At 52.0% G+C, this 15,693-nt stretch overlaps 1 long non-coding RNA gene across 3 annotated transcripts in view; it reads left to right on the forward strand.

Moving 5' to 3' along the window:
- The first annotated feature begins 1,045 nt into the window (after positions 1-1,045).
- The window catches only part of LOC133072888 (uncharacterized), a 61,213-nt gene continuing 46,565 nt past the window's right edge, over positions 1,046-15,693 (forward strand). Inside the window, exon 1 of one of the 3 annotated variants that reach the window (XR_009696823.1) lies at positions 1,046-1,180. This is a non-coding gene — a long non-coding RNA (uncharacterized LOC133072888). The remainder of the gene's footprint in view (positions 1,181-15,693) is intronic. The other 2 variants (XR_009696822.1, XR_009696821.1) reach the window with 2 other exon arrangements.

Here is a 15,693-nt window from a genome sequence, read left to right on the forward strand (position 1 = left end):
GAGAGATGGCTATCGGCTTCAGGGAAAGGGTGGAGGGTCTGAGAGAGGGCCCCTGCGCCGTGCTATCTGGCAGACAATTCTGAGATAAGAAATTGGTTAACCTCCACTTGGGAGTTTGGGTGTGAAGCGAGATAAGCCCCATTAACCCCTTCAGCACTCTGGGTGCTGTGGGTAGGGAAAGTGGAAAAGTGCCCTTCCCTGGGCCTGGGTTGTGGGCTGATACTCACTGATGCAGGGCTGGGGGTGGAGGGGAGGGGTTTTAGTGGGGATAGTTCAGTCACTCTAATGTTGTCCTACGAAAAAGCTTCTCTGTGGCTGAGGTTTGGAGTCCGACAGATCTGATTTTAAGCCCAGGCTTTCTCCTGGAGTACTCCAATGAGCTTCAGCAACTTAAAAGTTGCTTTTCCGAGTCCTGGTTTTCTCACCTGTTCAGTGGAGCCAGAATTGCTGAAAGCATGAGGTTCTTACCTGGAATGAAAGATCTAATACACATGGAGAAGCTAGCAGAGGGCCTGACACAAGGAGGCTAGCATAATGGCCATTCGTGTGCTGCCATCCCGTAGGGGCCTCGTCACAGCAGCGGGTAGGAGCCCTCTTGACAGGAAACAGCCCCGCAGATGCTGGTGGTAAGTCAGATGAGGCAGCTTGGCATGGAAGGAAAAGCACTTCATTCAGTAGACACCTATGGTTGAAAGCTCGCTGTGGATCTGACACTTCAAGCAGCTTGGGGGACCACAGTGAGCATGGCAGTCCCTGTCTGTGGGGTGTTCAGATGTGTGGGGCTGGGGGTGAGGGTGGTGGGGGTGGGGAGGAGTCGGGGCTGGCTGAGTGTGAACCCATAACAAGCCAGCAAAACATGAGACTCTTAGCTTCATGGAGAGATGGGTGTTTTGAAGAAAACGAAACTAGAATAAAGGGTTAGAGGGCAGCCGGCCACACAGGTGTTATTTTAGATAAGGCCTGTAGGGAGGGCCTAGAGAAGGGGGTGATCTATGAGCAGCATCTGAACGGAGCGAAGGTGAGAGCTTATGATGGGAGGGCTTTCCAGCCATTGAGGACAGCAGGTGTGGAGACACCGAGGTAGAGACCCAGCCTGGGCAGGTTCTGGAAAGAATGTGAATACCAGTGCTGACGGGGTGAAGGGGGAGAGGGCACCTAGGAGCAGCAGCCACACTTGGGGGTAAGAAATCTCCCCTGGCCCCGGGCTATGACCTTTGTGCAGGTCCCCTGATGCCTGTGAGCCTGTGTGTGTGTGTGTGTGTGTGTGTGTGTGTGTGTGTGTGTGTGTGTGTGTGTGTGTGAGGGTAGGGGGCACCAAGGAGCAGCAGAAAGCTGACCAGAGTCGGCTGTGTGTTTTTTTAATTTTTGTATTTTTTTTTAATTAGAGTGATGAGAGGGAGCTGTCCTTGGTTCCTTTATATTTATTTATTTAGCCCCTGGTTTCTGATTTTCTGATGAAACTTTCTGGTGCTATTTGCTGACGCCAGAGGCAATGTTGTGTTCTGAAAACACAGCGGGGCCCAGCTGCTCCCCTTCGGAAAACAGCCGGCAGCCAGGGCAGTGTCCTCCACCTGGGAGCCAGCTCAGAGCCCTCATTAGGACCAGAATTCAGGGAGAGGAAGGTCACCTGAGTCCCCAGGTCACACCCTTGACTTGACTAAACTGGGCTTTTCTTTCTTTAACTTGATGCTCACTCGCATCATTTCCTGGGACCGGGAGCTGATTAGGTTACAAACCCAGCTGGAGGTCCTGGGCATGGTGCGCTGGCTGGCAGCTGCTCTGATGGGTTTCTTACATATGTCAAGTTATCACAGTTAGAAACAAGGCTTCCCAGGTGGCGCTAGTGGTAAAGAATCCACCTGCCAATGCAGCAGACGCAAGAGACCTGGGTTTGATCTCTGAGTCAGGAAGATCCCCTGGAGAAGGAAATGGCAACTCATTCCACTATTCTTACTTGGAAAAATCCCATGGACAGAGGATCCTGGTGGGCTACAGTCCATGGGGTCGCCAACAATTGGACATGACTGAGCACTTTGTCAGCAGAAACAAGGGTGAACAAAAAATGGTCTCTGCACATCAGGAAGCATGCCTGGGGGAGGTGGAGTTTTGATAACTGGATCAACCAAGTGCCAAGACATAAACTGCATCAAAAAATCAACTTCTGCTTATAGGTATCTCCCTGAGCTAAGCCCACAGAGAGCCTCAGTCCTCTGCCCCATTTCCAAAGTCTGGACTGTATTTCTTTCACTTCTTCTGGGTCTTCCCCAGGTTTTCACCTCCTAGTAACTGGCACTTGGGCTGGCTTGCCCATCTTTGCTCTCCAAGGAGCCCTTCCTGCAAGTCTCAGGGCCTTGCAGGGTTCTCGTTCCTCAGACCCGCCATTCAGGTTGCCGCCCTCCGCCTCCCTAGGAAGCTTTGTGTTTCAGTTTCGGCTTCCAGAATGTCTCCGTGGAATCTCCTCTCTCCTATGAGTGTCCCTCCAACTCGAATTCTGCTCCAGGGTCTCTTTGTAAAGCCCCTTTATCTCTGAGGACCGTCATGGCTGCCCTTTTCCAGGCCCTGGCCTTCTGTGTCTCCTGGTGACCTTGGGTGTCCCTACTTTTCAGTGTCTCGGCTCCCCCTTCCCAGCTCTGATGAAGTCAGGTGACCTTGTTCTCTCTCAGTTGGCAGCAGATAAGGAAAGGATGAGGGCCGGGGGTGGGGTGGAGGCAGTGGAACATTCCCGGGGGTTCTGGAAGGTCTCGTTGCTCCATGGGGGGGTGGAATGCCACGAGGACCAGGCCAGGCAGGCCAGGGCGCTGACCAGGGACCAGACCCAGCCTTTCTGGGATGGGCCTGGGATGGGAAGGGGGTGGGCAGTGACCAAAAATAGACCTGGATCCATCCCCGGGGTACCCATGGAAAGTGCTGGTGTGGAGCAGGGCGGGGTGCCGTTTCCCTGGCCTCACCCCGCGTCTGTTTCCCTTTGCCTCCCCTGGTGCGGGGCCGCCCCAGCTGCCCTTCTTGCCGGCTCACGTTTATCAGGCCTCAGTTCCTGCTGCGGGCCAGCCCCTTCCTCGCCTGCCTTGTCAACCTGAGCCCCAGGGTGCAGGCCGGGCAGGCTGGGCTGTCCCCCCAGAAAGGCGGAGGGTATGTCCCCGGGGATGGCCCGAAACGCGCCTTTTAAACTTTTCCCTTGAACTGGACAAGTGACTCACCCAGAACAATGATGTGATCACAGGGGCATGCTTGGGACTGGTGGCCAGGCCTCTGGGTCATGGGTGGGGGGCTCCCCGGGCGCTCAGGAAAGGCACTCTGAGGACTGACCCTGATGACTGGCTGAGACCCACCCTGTCTGGGAGGCAGAGCTGAGGTATGGACTGCTGAGCCCGGAGGAGGTTGGTTGGTACAAAAGAAATAGAGGCCCAGTGACTGGGAGAGGATGGCAGGTCCCAAACCAAAGTCCACCTTTGGAAAGTGCTGGCAAAGCACCAGGAAGGTGACTTGGTGAGGTGCGGCTAGCGCTTCCTGTGTGATGGAGGGAGGCACAGGAGAGGGCAGGGAGACTCGGAGGCTCAGGGTCACGGAGGAGCCACCGTCCACTCTGTCCACCTCTCACGGGCCAGACCAGGAGACAGAGTCCGCCCAGTGAGGTGAGGAGCTTGGCTCTGGATGTCCCAGCCAGGGGGGCCGACGGCCCTGCGGCCTAGCTCCTGGTCATGTCTCTTTTCACCCACCCAGAGACACAGCCTGGAGCACTTGCCCTGGGAGCCTGGAGGTGGTGATTCCTGGGGTTGGGACACTGAGGTCACAGCAGGGGACAGCAATCAGGGACTCCTGGCAGATGCAATGGCCAACGCTTGGAATGTTCTCATTTCTCTCTCCTCGTCTTGTGTTCAGCCATCGTGTCTTGCATTGTCTTTTCCTTTCTGGTTGGGTCTCCTCTCTCTTCCCTCCTCATCTGGTTGAATGTGGATGCTGGCAAGAAGCCTGCATCTTTCCTCCTGATCCACTCTGGTTCTCAACCAGTTTTGTCTCGTAGTCACCAAGCGTGGTTTGAGGGAGCAGAGTGCAGGGCCAGTGAACCAGAGGACGAGGCTTCAAGGCTTTTCCCCTTGGAGGATGTGGTACCACAGAGACTCAAGGAAGAGCCGGCAGGTGCAGGGGGCTGGGCTGAGCCCTGAGTTACAAACGGGAGGAGACGTGCTCCCTGAGCTCAGCTTGCTGCTTAGCCGGGGGAGACTACGATACAATGCAAATAACTCAAGTATTAAAGAGAATGGGGTGAGGGTTCCAATGGTAATGGTGACTTACACCGTGTGTGGTGGGCGAGACTTGGTTCAGCTCCCCTTTGTCCCTTCATTTCTTGGTCTGTCATTCATTCGTTCCTCCCTCTCTCCCTCTGTCCCTCCTTCCTGCCCTCTCTCCTTGGCCCGCTCTCTTCCTTTGCTCTTTCCACAGTCTTGGATGTGCCGGTTGGGCACCAAGCCTTAACTCCCGGCTTCTCGTCAGATGCTTCTACCTGGCTGTCCCACAGAAGTCCCCACTCCAAGTGTCCCCCGCATGTTAGTCTTTCCTTCCTTCCCCACACCTTCTTCTCTAATTTCTCATCACAGGTGTGGTCAGCACTCTGTGATCCCAGCCAGAAACCTCCGGGGATGTTTTAACCTCTTCCCTCTTTGTCATACACGCATCCTGAAAGGGATGTGCGAGGACCAGCTCCAAAATTCCTCCCAGTCCTCTCATCACTTTTCTCCATCCCCATGGTCATGATTAATGTGGGCTCTCATCAGCTCTCCCCTAGACCACTGCAGGCACCTGCTCTGTGCCCCTGCTGTCCTCCTTTATAAAGTAGAGCCCTGCCAGGAACATTTCTAAAACACAGATCCGGTTATTTACTTGACAGTACATATATGGAAATTGTTATGGAGTAGGCACCCTTCTAAGTGCTTTATAAATATCAATTCATTTAATCCTTCTAACAATCTGATGAGGATATATGGTTATAATCCTATCTCATGGACTTGAAGATTCCATTAAGTGTAACATATATCTTATTTTTGTAGCCCACTAAGAAAGAAAAATGATGACACAGTGTATCCTTATCACTTAGAGATTTTTCTTTTATATTAAATGAAAGAGCTCTTTTAGACTTGTCTACACACAGATTTTCAAAATCATATATCTATTTTGTGATATTTAAGAAAATTTGAAAGTGCATGGGGTCGCAAAGAGTCAGACACGACTGAGCAACTGACCTGAACTGAACTTACATACATTTTCAAGATCATATGTCTGTCTCGTGAATATTTAAGAAAATTTATAGGTGCAATAAATGTCTAGATTTTCTTTTCTTTTGGCCATGCCACATGGCTTGTGAGACTCCAGTTCCCTGAACAGGAGAACATCTTCAGAGTTCCACTCTTCTGAGCTGCTTTTAAGCTCAGAATCATCAGGATCTGTTTTTCTCTCACATAAGTTATCTGTGCTGTTAGGAGTGATGCTGAATTTCTTAAAAGTGTGGATTTTCTTCCAAATGATTCTGCAATATTTGATATGCACACATAGCTGCAGACAATTGTGTTATTCTGGCCACCTAACCAGTGATTCTAAGATGATGTGAGAGGTTTGAAAACATGGGGAAAAGTGTGTATCTTGTAATTGATGAAGCACATTATCCCATTTGGCAGATGAGAAAACTGAGGCACAGAGATGTTAAATATCTTTCCCAAGGCCACATACCTGGTAAGTGGCAGAGCTCAGATTTGAACCCAGGCAATCAGCGTCTGGAGGCTTCCCTGGTGGCTCAGATGGTAAAGAATCTGCCTGCAATGCAGGAGACCTGGGTTTGATCCCTGGGGTGGGAAGATCCCCTGGAGAAGGGCATGGCAACCCGCTCCAGTATTCTTGTCTGGAAAATTCCATGGACAGAGGAGCCTGGTAGGCTACAATCCATGAGATTGTAAAGAGTCGTACACGACTGAACGATGAACACACAGACACACAGACACACAGAGTCAGCCTCTAGGGTCTGTGCTTTATTAGAAAGTCTGCTGGAAACCCATTTCCTAGAGCAAATGAAATCCAGACTCTCATCCCAATATTCAAGTCTTCTTGATCCGGCCCTGCTTTTTTGCCTAGCCTCACCAGCCCTCAGCTAGCTTGTGGTCCAGCTGCTCCCAGCCAGGCCTGTCCCCCTTGGGGCTCCACTCCGGGGTCTGCTGCCCTAGGAGAGAAGGTAGAGGCTCCTCAGAGGCTAAGGCTCCGCTCCAGTGCCTCCTCCCTCCGGTTACCTCCCCCGGCCCCCTTGTTGATGCTCCTGCAGAATTTGGTTTGCTAGGCCCCTGTTGGCAGCCTGCTGTGTACACCGTGGCCCCTCTGAAAGCCTGGGGTCCCTTGGGGTAGGGCCCCGGCTTCCTCCTCGGTGCCTCCCTGCCAGCACAGCGTCCCATCTGTGGGCTTGGCCGCACCAACCTCCCTTCCCCCACCTGGACTGACAGGAAACCTGATAGTTTTGTAACCGGGAAGTGTTAATTTAGAATTTGTGCTGGATCTGCTTCTGTGACTTTAACCCTCAGCTTGCCGCCTTTGTTATTGTAGGCATACTGAAGGGTCTGCATCTTCTCTGGACCACCCACCGGCCAAGGACTGTAAGGAAGGGACACTAACACGTTCTCCTGCCTGAGGCTTGCCATTCTAGGGGACATTTGCAAGAACTGAACAATCTTTTTACTTTGTTTCCTCATCCCCCGCCCCATCTCTGATCCAACCAGGACCCTACAAGATGGTTGTTTGGAGGCGCTAGCCTGCCAGCTTCTCGGTCAGCCAGCTTTGTAATCAAGTCCCTTCCTAGTCCCAACACTTCGTCTGCGATTCATTGGCCTATCTTGTGGCGAGCAGAACGAGCTTGGACTCGAAGCATTCAGGAGAATGCTTTTATAGTTGCCACTTGAATGTTGACCAGCTGGGGACTCTCTGTTGGTGTAGGTAATAGCTTGTTCGTGGGAGTGTGTTCCTAGAGTCATCCTGAGCTGTAGGAAAAGGGCTGATTTGGCATGTTCCACCCTAGAACGCCTTTTGCAGACCCCCCCAACAACTTAGAGGACACAGTGACTCAGGCCGTGTAAGCTGGAGAACTCATGGGTGTGTGTGTGTGTGTGTGTGTGTGTGTGTGTGTGTGTGTGTGTGCGCGCTGACATGCTCAGGGCAGGGCAGACGTGTTGATGGACAGATCTTTTCTGCTAACATCTCATTTCCTGTGGTTGATGGATTCAGCGGCGCCTCCAGGATCCTCTCTCCCCAAGCTCCCTCAAACCGGGGCCAGCTGCCCTGGCAGGAGGCCCTCAGGGCAGCATAAGACTCCACCATTCCTCCTCCACAGACAAAACCCATGTGGGATGGCAAAACCCATCTGGAAGAAGGGGAGGAGGAATGTTCCAGGCCAGCTCAGTTATTAAAGACCTCTCAAGATAATTAGGCTCAAGGAAGAACAAAGAGACAGAAAGGCAACAAGATTAAAAAATACCACCCTCCGCACTTTGACCCTCAGGCCCAGGCAGAGGCATTTGGCGGATATTCAGCTGTTTGGAAGAGGGGATTTTTGGCTGCATCAGGCTGGAGGGTCTCTGGGTGTCCTTGAGGACGTAGGAAGGGCCGTCCTGGCTTGAGTCTGTGGTCCACCGAGGGAAGGGGCCGTGTCTCTGTCCCTGGGTCTGTGGGTGGTCATTCTCCCTAATGACACTCTTGAGATCAGGGACCTCCTCCACGTGCCAGTTTGCTCTTAATATCCCACTCTGGGTAGACTCTAAAATGTGTAAACTTTTGGTACCTATTTATGTAACTACTTGGAACTCTCTTCAGAATATTGATGACTCAAGTGGTATTTTCTTTCCTGTTCTTTCATCTTTCTAAGCTTCCTGCTGGTGCTCTGGAACTGGAGAACCAGCTAGCTGCATTGTTGATCGTAGCCTCCTTTGGACAGATAAACTAAGAAGGGAAGGAGAGACGGGAGGAAGGAACGAAGGAAGTAAAGAAAGAAAAAGATATAAACAAATTTGATTACGAGTCATCACATCTGTGTTTTAAACGTGGATATTTTACACTTGGGTCAAGCCACTTTACTTCATCCTGGAGTGCGGGTTCTAGCTGAGGTGGCATTGGAAAAATAATCTTTTAAAGTGTTAAGTCCTTTCAGTTCAGTTCAGTTCAGTCGCTCAGTCGTGTCTGACTCTTTGCAACCCCATGGACCGCAGCACGCCAGGCTTCCCTGTCCATACCTGCTCCCAGAGCTTACTCAAACTCATGTCCATTGAGTCGGTGATGCCATCCAGCCATCTCATCCTCTGTCGCCCCCTTCTCCTCCCGCCTTCAATCTTTCCCAGCATCAGGGTCTTTTCCAAAGAGTCAGTTCTTCGCATCAGGTGGCCAAAGTATTGCAGTTTCAGCTTCAGCATCAGTCCTTCCAAAGAATATTCAGGACTGATTTCCTTTAGGACAGACTGGTTGGATCTCCTTGCTGTCCAAGGGACTCTCAAGAGTCTTCCCCAACACCACAATTCAAAAGCATCAATTCTTCGGTGCTCAGTTTTCTTTAAGTCCTTTAGAGGAGCTAAGTTATGCTGAATTATGATGCACTGGCAAACACAAAATCACAGCTGTTTTCGGGCACTGATACATTTATACATGGTGTGTGTAGGTGGTTTCTGAGGGCAGGGCACACCTGCAAACACAGCTCCCAGACATCAGCCTTGCTCAGGCCTCCCTCCCATGAATGACCATCACCTCCTCCCACCACCCCGACATGTGGCAAAGGGATAGGATACTAACCCAGGACACAGCAAGACCAAGAAAGTCATTAAGAAAAAAGAACCCACTATCCTCCCCTTTATCCAAGTGATTCTAGAAAAAGAGAGTCCCAGGGACTGGGCCACTTGTGCTCAAGAAATGTTGGCTTTTAGGGTTTTCTTGGGATGTCCTGGAGTTTGGGGTTGATGGCTGCTGCCTCTGGAAGGGGGGTGATTCGAGGACCTTGATGTCCTGCCCAAGGATTGTCGTGGAGCCTTTTCACATGGAAAGCTTAGGGTGGCTTTTGTTCAGCATCTTTCTCTCCCGTGAGTCAGGAGCTTTTATGGGAATGAAATAGGGACCCAGTGTGGTAGAGCTGTTGACCAGAATGAGGAAAAAAGTTCATACTTTGAGGTTTTGACTAACGTGACCTTGAACTACCAGAAAAGGAGCAGGGGATGGTGATGGTCTAGGAACACGTGGGAAGTGGGGCTCCCCTGCCCAGAGGAGGTTATGGTCTTACAATCCCAGAGCGTGGGGTTCAGAGGTGCTGAAGGTAAAGCCCATGGGGCTGCAGGGAGGAGGGGCAGAGAGGCTCCCAGCTCTGGAGCCGCTGCTGGAGAGATGATGAGAGCACGGGCTGAGGGGTGGAGCTGAAGGGGTGAGCCGAGGGCGGGGCCCCTGCGGTCCTGGGAGCCCAGCTGTTCCCCTAATGCTCAGGGATCTGGCTTTCCAGGGGCACTGGAGGGGACCTTCTTGGGAAGGTCATGTCCAACCTCAAGGCAAAGGACAGACCCTGGTGGCCAAAGACCTTGCTCCTGTCTGAACTCAGAAGGCTAGAAGACCGTTTGGGATGAGGACCACATCTGCATGGTCCAGGAGGAAGAATGGAACCCAAGGCTGGGGAGGGGCCTGAGGACCAGAGGGAAGACTTGGGGAGAGGCCTGGGAGCAGCTGATGAGTACTTTGAGCTGCGCAAGGATGCCGCCTTCAACGTGCACCGGACCTGCCAGGACCCTGCCTCTTGCTAGTCCTGGGGCACGAGACCCACACACGCCATGTGTCTGTGAGCTGGGAGCATGCCTGGGGACCACTCATGTTCCTCTTCATTTCAGGGTCGAGAACACTGAGACTCAGAGAGAAGTGACCTTCTCAAGTTCACACAGCTGAGGATCCACAGCTGCGGATCCTTGGGTGTTCCTCTTTCCACAGAATCTTTTAGTTTCGATGTGATATGTGCTTAGTCTTGATAAGACCAGCCTATAGCAGTGTTTCCTCACTAGCACGCTACAATCCCCTCTGTGCCTGGACTCAGGTGTTCCAGGCAAGGACAAGACCATTGTCTCTGGAATGAACATGTGGCCACCTGGCGGGAAGGGGTGGCAGGAACACGCCCCTCCCCCAGAACAGAGAACTCCTGAAAATTCACTGTTTAAGTTAAAGGAATGACTGTCTAATGGTGGAATTGCAGGCATCAGTCCGTATGTGAGACTGTTCTTTCTCCAATGCCTTCAAGCGGCTTCCCAGTTGCTTGTGCTTCTGCACTGATGTTGGCACAGGGGCTGATGCTGGTGTAGTGTAGTCCATCCATTCAAACCTCATGCCTAGCAGGGCCACATCTGCACAGAACTAGGAACCAGACTGGGCTTGGTCGTATCTTAGAAGACAGAAAACAGGACACAGAGTAGACAGGTGGTGACATGCCGCAGAGGTCTGGGCATCCTCTTGGAGGTGGGAGTTTGGGGGGGCTCGACCTGTAAGGGGCAGCCTGGGGCTTTTGGGGAATGGCAGAGGGCTCCGATGAACCTGCTGACTGTGATTTCCTTGCCGCTGCTCAGTAAAACCACTTACAGGAGACCAGACAGATCCTCACTCCCCCAGAGCCGCCCTTATCACCCAGAGCAACACCAGAGCTGCTGAGAGCAGGTACCTGGAACTGTGGTCCCAGGTCACATTCTTTTCATAAGTGGAATAACACAATGCCCCTTTAAACTTCCTTATTAATTGACTCTGCTGCCAAAAAAGCAGTCCATCACCCCCCTGCCTCCACCCCCACTCCTTGTTTATGGCTCTGATGAGGCTGGGCTCTCAGCGGGCTGACATGATGATAAAGGGCAAAGCCCCAGACCCCGTGCGAGATCGCACGTGGGGGCTGCGGCCAGAGCTGCCTTGTCTCCAGAGCTCTGCTGTTTAGAGAAGCTTCAAGCAGACTTACTGGCTTCCTCGTTCCTGGTACAACTTGGGGAGTGATGTCAAATGGTGTTGTAAGGAGCCTGGAATTCCCCTGGCTGCTTTCCCCCAGCCTCCCTCTCTGGACAGGTGATTTGTTTTCATGGATAGAAAACTATGGGTACCCCTAGAAAAGGGGAACATGGCCCCCATATTCCACACTCAGGCACTGGGGCAGTCTTAGGGGGAAAACCCAGAGTGCCTACGTGAGTTAGGAGATGAAGACGATAAATTCAAATACATCTGTGTGGCCGACACTGCGTCTTGGCATTGGGCGGCCGGGTCCCTCTTGATGAACATCAGAGTCTGGGTCAGCATCGGCATTTGCAAGAAGCAGCTCCAGCTCTAGGTCACCTCTCTGGCTCTGAAGGTGCAGGACATTGGATGGATAGATGCTGTGGGCATGGGAGACGAGGGGAGGATGGTGGTAATAAAGCCTGGGTGCTGGCTAGGAAAGCTGGCTCTGCTTGCTTGGGATCCTCTTTGATCCTCTCCTTCCGGGATCCAGTGATGGTCCCTCCCCTCGTCCCTTCAGTTAAAGGTGTTATAGACGTCTTGTTGGTGGCCTTGGGGTATAGCCATATTTCTTCTTGTTCCTCTCTAACCTGCCCATACCTTTGTAAATAGATTCTTAATTTAAAAAACTCTCCCACAGTTATCCCAGTTAGAGTGTGCCCTTTGTTTCTTGCTGGGATGCTGACTGATACAAATAGCAGGACAAATAGATAGAAAATAATGGGTGGAGCTGAAGCAGAAGAGTGGGTGCTCTAGGAGTGTATGTGGGGGGGGGGGGGCGGTGAGAGAGGCTGGCAGGGAGGAATTCTCAACAGTCATGGAATCTGGGACCTTGAAGGGTGGTGGGATCTGAAGACTCTGTGAGGCTCCTGGCAGTCAGCAGCTGATTGGACAGAATAAAACTGGAAAATGATGCTGGTATTCAGCACTGGCTGCCAGCCATCCATGCTGGTGGGCTACTTGGATCGTGAGGATGAAGGCTGCACCTGTGCTGGAATGTTGCCCTCCAAGGAGCCCCTGTCATCTTTGCAACCTTCCCATGACCCTTCTCACTTGTTTGGAAGGAGAAGTAGGAGTGTATACACCTTAGCTGCCAAGCAGATTCTAGGTCAAGCTTCCTTGTACACCTAGGGCTTAAAACTATGCTTTGCATAGAGTTCAGTGTAAATAAATATTTATTGACTGGCTAAAAGAGTGTATGAATGAAAGAATTGGGTTCTGCCAGTGTTTGAATATCTGATGTGCTCAATACTGAGAGGAGCTTGGGGGGGGGTGTGTAGAGGTGGGACCTGCCTCGTTAAGGAGCCCCAGGCTGGTGGAACAGGTCACCGGAAAGGGACCAAGACTGAGTCTGCTGAAAGGAAAGGGAAAGGTGATAAGAGTCCAGAGGAAAGGGGGACCCCTCAGAATGGAGCTGGGAGGGGCAGAGAGAGCACCTCAGAGGAGAAGGCATTTGAATGGAGTCTAGATTATGCCTAGTGGAAGAGGGATGGAGGAGGATTCTAGGCAGAGGAACAGCATGAAAAACATGCCTGAAAAGTGCATGACATGTTTAGGGAAAGATGAGTAGGTCCTTAGGGGGGCTTCCCAGGTGATGCTAGTGGTCAAGAACCTGCCTGCCAGTGCAGGAGACTTAGAGATGTGGGTTTGATCCCTGGGTCAGGAAGATCCCCTGGAGGAGGGCGTGGCCACCCACTCCAGTAGTCTTGCCTGGAGAATCCTATGGACAGAGGAGACTGGTGGCCTACAGTCCACTGGATCACAGAGAGTTGGACATGACTGAATGACTTAGCACGCACACAGGGTGCTTAGGAGAATGGTGAGAATGGACCCTGAAGGGTGACTGAGGTCAGATTGGAAAGGGCTTGAAGACCATGGGGAAAGAGGAATGATTTTGAAGCAAAGAAATAACACGATCAGAGCTGTGTTTTGGAAAAACACCTCTGGTGGTAGGTGTTGGGTGGATTTGGGGGTTTAGGGGCCATGTGAGATAATACTTTAGTAGTCCAGGTGACAGATGATGGAAACCCGAGAGAGGGTCTCAGTGGTGGGGATGGTGAGGAAAGGATAGAGGTGAGAGACACGCTGGAAGTAAAACTGATAGCATCTTGCCGGAGGTGATGAGGGGTAAAGTCCACGAGGATGGATGTCTGGCTGCCAAGTGATGTGGCTTTTCAGGGCTTTGGGAACCCAGGAGGAGGAGCCAGTTTTGGGAAGGAAATAATTATTTTCTTTTTATTTTGGCTTATGAGACCCTTGTTCCCTGACCCGGATAGAATCCATGCACCCTGCTGTGGAAGCACTGAGTCCTAACCACTGGACCATCAGGGAATCCATGGGAATTATTTTCATGTCAGTCAAGCTTGAAGCATCTGTAGGACATGCCCTGACCAGGAGGAGCTAGATGAGGACTCAGTTCAGTTTAGTCATGTCTGACTCTTTGCGACCCCATGGAATGCAGCACGCCAGGCTTCCCTGTCCACCACCATCACTCGGACCTTGCTCAAACTCATGTCCATCGAGTCAGTGATGCCATCCAACCATCTCATCCTCTGTCGTCCCCTTCTCTTCCTGCCTTCAACCGTTCCCAGCATCAGGGTCTTTTCCAATGAGTCAGGTCTTCGCATGGGTGAGGGCTAGAGGTGTGTCTGGATTCCCTCAGCAGAGGTGTGAGGTTTACACTCCAGGGAGTGTTGGGTGAGAGGACTGGTGGGCTGAAGAGGGAGACTTCCATACCGAAACACTTTTTTAAAAAAAATTTATTTGTTTGGCTACAACAGGTCTTACTTGAGGCCGGAGGGGTCTATTTTCAGTTGTGCCACGTGAACTCTTTGTTGTGGTATGGGTGTTCTAGATCCCTGGCCAGAGATCTAACCTGGGCCCCCTGCATTGGTAGCATGGAGTCTTAGCCACTAGACCACCAGGGAAGTCCCCATGCCCAAAGTCTTCAGGGTGGCCATTGTAGGAACAAGAGAACGGGGTTGGCAGGAGGACTGGGGGTCAGAGAGAGGAGAGCCCAGATCGAGTCCCTCAGGCTCAGAGAAGAGCAAAGGATTGGCCCTGTCTAAGCACACGAGGAGCTTGTCAACGTTGCCTGAGCAGAAGCATTGCTTCTCCCCATGGAATTCTGACCTTTTGAGCAGGTGGAGAAGAGTTGTTATGTCAGGCCTAGGGGCTGATAAGATGGCACTAGTGGTAAAGACTGGGGGTTGCAAAGAGTCGGACATGACTGAGCAACTGAACTGAACCGAACTGAGTGGTAAAGAACCTGCCTGCCAGTGCAGGAGACCTAAGAGACACGGGTTCGATTCCTGAGTTGGGAAGATCCCCTGGAGAAGGGCACGGCAACCCACTCCAGTATCCTTGCCTGGAGAGTTCCATGGGCAGAGGAGCCTGGTGGGCTACAGTTCATGGGGTCACAAAGAGTTGGACCCGACAGAGCAAGTTAGCACACATGCACACAGGAGCTGATAAAGTGGTTTCAGAAGGCCCAAGGACTTTCCTGGTAGCCCAGTCGTTAAGACTCTGCACTTCCAGTGCTTCACTTTTGGGGATGCAGGTTCGATTCCTGGTTGGGGAACTAAGATCCCACATGCCTTGAGAAATGGCCAAAAAAATTCAGAAAGTCCTAGATGGGTCTTAGAAGGCAGCCGGTGTGATCATCATGAGTCTTCAAATCCTGGGAGTCCAGGCTCCTGCCAATGGCAGGGTGAGCACTGGGGACCCTGGGTTGATACCCTGGAGGGCAGGAGTGGAGCACCTGGGCACTCTCTGTGTGTCTGTCAGTGGTCAGGGACTTTAGTTCAGTCGCTCCGTCGTGTCCGACTCTTTGCGACCTCATGAATGGCAGCATGCCAGGCTTCCCTGTCCATCACCAACTCCTGGAGTTTACCCAAACTCATGTCCACTGAGTCAGTGATCAGGGACTTCAGAACCTTCATCTCTGCACATCAGCTGGCTCTTGTGAGGACAGCTCCCAACTCTCCTGAGTGTCTTAGTACACTCAATCTGACGATGCTAAAACTCTTCATTTCAGTGAAAGAGTACCTTGTAACTTGGGAAAATCAGTGCCTGTGTCCCTCCTTAAATCATAATTTGTTAGAGGTGAGCAATCTGGAGAAGTCATTCAGTACTCCGTATTATAGATGGAGGAAGCTGAGGCTGGGACCAGACAGGATGAGCGACCCCAGTGCTGGCTCAGAGCAGTTCTCAGCTGCTCTGGGTGAGTGGGGCTGTGTCCAAGCCCCACTTTTCCCCAAACGTGGCCCAATGAAAATCTCCCCACTGGGGAGATGTGCAGAAGAGCCAGGCAGTGTGAGCACATTACTCTGAGAAGTCCTGGTCTGAGCCCTGAGCTCTGCTGGTTGATGGAGCAGAGGCTAGATGCACCCCCAAGGAAAAGTGAACTTCACAAAGAAAACACCCCTGAGTTATCCCTAAAGCAAAAATCAGGTCACCTCACCCCCTGCTTGCAACCCTCCAACTGCTTCCTCTGGCCCTTGGGAAACCCAGGCTATGCAGGACAGGACACCCAACAAGGGCCCCGGTGACCCAGCCCTGCCCTTTCCACCCCATCTGTGAATCCCCTGTCCTCTTTGCCTCTGGCCATCCGTTTCTCGGTTTTGCAGCTTGTTCTGGCTCAAGGTCTTTGTATGGACTGTATCCTGTGGTTGGAATAGCCTCCCC

Source organism: Dama dama, chromosome 18 (assembly GCF_033118175.1).
Source record: "Dama dama isolate Ldn47 chromosome 18, ASM3311817v1, whole genome shotgun sequence".
NCBI classification, from domain to species: domain Eukaryota; kingdom Metazoa; phylum Chordata; class Mammalia; order Artiodactyla; family Cervidae; genus Dama; species Dama dama.